Source organism: Myotis lucifugus, unplaced genomic scaffold, assembly GCF_000147115.1.
Source record: "Myotis lucifugus unplaced genomic scaffold, Myoluc2.0 scaffold_34, whole genome shotgun sequence".
Taxonomy (NCBI): domain Eukaryota; kingdom Metazoa; phylum Chordata; class Mammalia; order Chiroptera; family Vespertilionidae; genus Myotis; species Myotis lucifugus.
This window is the reverse complement of record NW_005871082.1, coordinates 8898265-8901110: the sequence shown is the minus strand read 5'-3', so window position 1 is coordinate 8901110 and position 2846 is coordinate 8898265.

The window sequence follows — 2846 nt, the reverse complement described above, 5'->3', positions numbered from 1 at the left end:
CAGAAGTGAAGCTCGCGACCCCATGAGAGCGCCCGGTGCGGGCGCGCTGCGCCGGCGCGCGGCGGGGCCGGGGAGGCGGGCCGCTGAGTGGGGCGCGCGGCCCCGAGGATGCAGGCGCCGGAGCAGGTGAGGGCGCGGGACCCCGGGCGGCGGGCGGATCGGTGGGGTGTGTCCGCCGGCGGGGACCCCGGAGCGCGTCGGGCAGCCCCGGGGGACGGGTCCCGGCTACGGACGGATCGGATGGCAGGAGCGTAACAAAGAGAAAAGTCTCCCTTCCCCAGGTCCTCCGCGATCGACTTGAGTCGTTTCTAAAGGGGCTGGAAGGTCTGTTCTGAGCTCCTCCTCTGATTGCGGCGGCTCCATTCTGGAGCAGGGTTTTCAGTCTGAGGCATATTGGTGCCTCCCGGAGTCTGAAGTGCGAAGAAATTTGCCCGGTAGCTTGGCGGAGAAGGGGAGCAGGGAAGGACTGTTTGGCGATGGCTGGTTTTGTTTTTGGAGTCAGGAGTGTTTACTCTGGAAAAGAGAATTCTTGGGTCTGCAAATTCCGACTTGTGATTTCTGCAAATGCTGATTAGAAGTTCTTGGCATGCTCGTCTTATTTTCTTTTTTGCTGAGAAAGCCTTATAATAATAGCGTGTGCTCTCAAACATTCAAAACACTCCGTGGGCTCCAAGTGACAACCGCTGTATGCCTGATAGTTGCTGACAGTTTTTTTTGTTTTTTTTTTTTTTTTTAGTGTCGGATATGACAGCAATTTTACTCTGAAAATAGTTGTTTGTTTTGTTTCTAGGGGTCTCGTGTATCTACGTGTAAATATTTGGTCCATGAGAAACATAGGTTAGACTGCTACAGATCTATATATTACTCTAAAAATATCTCTTTGAGTGATTATTTTATTTTAAAGCCTCATTGGCAAAAAATATATGGTGGGGACCTTATCAGCAAGGGGGGGAACTACAGGATTCAGAGTTAAAGTGCATTTGAGAAAGTTTGAGAGGGGATGTGAAGAGAAAACATTAAAATGAATTTACAAATATCTGTCTTTTGAAAACTTGAACAGAATATAGTATGTATTTGCTTTCTTGTTATATAACAGAATGGTTTGGTAGTTTTTTCCTTCTTAAGCTAATTATGAATTGTTTACTTTAGTAGTTAGGTCATTTATAACTCCAGACCCAACTACCTTTCAAATTATTACATATTATTTTACACCGGAGACCCTCCCAAAAGCATCCTAAATTTCTACTCCTCTACTCAAACATTTATAACTCTGTGACATCATTTGGTAGCAAATATTGTACATAAATGAAAGTTAAAATGTGTAAGTCATTGACAAATTTGTGGTTAAGCAAAACATTATTTTAACAGTATATTTTAACAGCAAAACATTTTAACAGTATATATAGGACATATATATATCCTGCTGTTAAAATAATATATATATATATATATATATATATATATATGCAAAAAGCAAGCTATTATGGTTAGATCTTGGGGGCGGGGGAGAGGTGGGAAATGCACTTGATACACACACCCTCAACTTTTAAGATTACATTAACATCTACCAAAATAAAGAGAATACATTTGCTTTTCTTTATCCCTGATGTTGTAAAATATTTCAAATCTCAGGGATAAAGGAAAAGTTTCACTCTGCATTTGCTTAATCAGAGCATAAGTTAATAATTACATTGTGTCCTATCTATTGCCTTCAATGTATAGCTCTACTTTGTAGTGAAGAGACTACCATATTTGAACACCCTTAATACAAATATTCATCTTTCCTCTGCATATATGCAATATCTTGTCCTTCATGTCCACTACTTAATCCTTCTTCAGTTACCATCATTTGTGTATTAAGCTGAAATGCATTACCTCATCTCATGAAAGGGTATTTAGTATATATATGTTAATGTATATGCAATCTTTTATTTTTTTTAATATATTTTATTGATTTTTTACAGAGAGGAAGGGAGAGGGATAGAGAGTTGGAAATATCGATGAGAGAGAAACATCGATCAGCTGCCTCCTGCACACCCCCTACTGGGGATGTGCCCGCAACCAAGGTACATGCCCTTGACTGGAATCGAACCTGGGACCCTTCAGTCCACAGGCCGACGCTCTATCCATTGAGCCAAACCGGTCAGGGCATCTTTTAAAACTTACACAAATGCTACTGGCTCACCAGGAAACTTTCTAGTTTAAAAGTATTAAGGTTCTCATGTCTTTTTTTTTAAAAAGTATTTTTATTAATTTGAGAGAGGAAGGGAGAGAGAGAGAGAAACATTGATGAGAGAGAATCATTGGTCATCTGCCTCCTGCACACCCTCTCCTGGGGATCAAGCCAGTAACCCCTGCATGTGCCCTTGACCAGAACCAAACCTGGGACCCTTCAGTCCGCAGGCGGATGCTCTATCCACTGAGCCAAACCAGGTAGGGCAAGGTTCTCATTCTTGATTTTTATCCATTTTGCCTGAACTATCTATTAAGTTTATACCTTGATATAACAAAGAGCATTACAAACTGCAGGTGGAGAAGCATATCTTTTTATTTTTAAAATTTTATTTATTGATTTTAGAGAGGAAAGAGAGAGAAACATCAGTGTTGTTCCTCTTATTCATTGATTGCTTCTTGTATGTGCCCTGATGGAGGATCAAACTGGCAACCTTGGTGTATCAGGACGCCACTCTAACTGAGCTGGGTCCTTTAAAAGTTCTCGCCCAGGGCGAGATCATATATTTTTATATTTATTTTCTACTTCCCTCCTTACCTATAGAAGTATGATGCTTTTACCTACAAAAGTCACTCAGGAAATGCTGTTAATACAGTGCTGTAGGTAGTTCCTG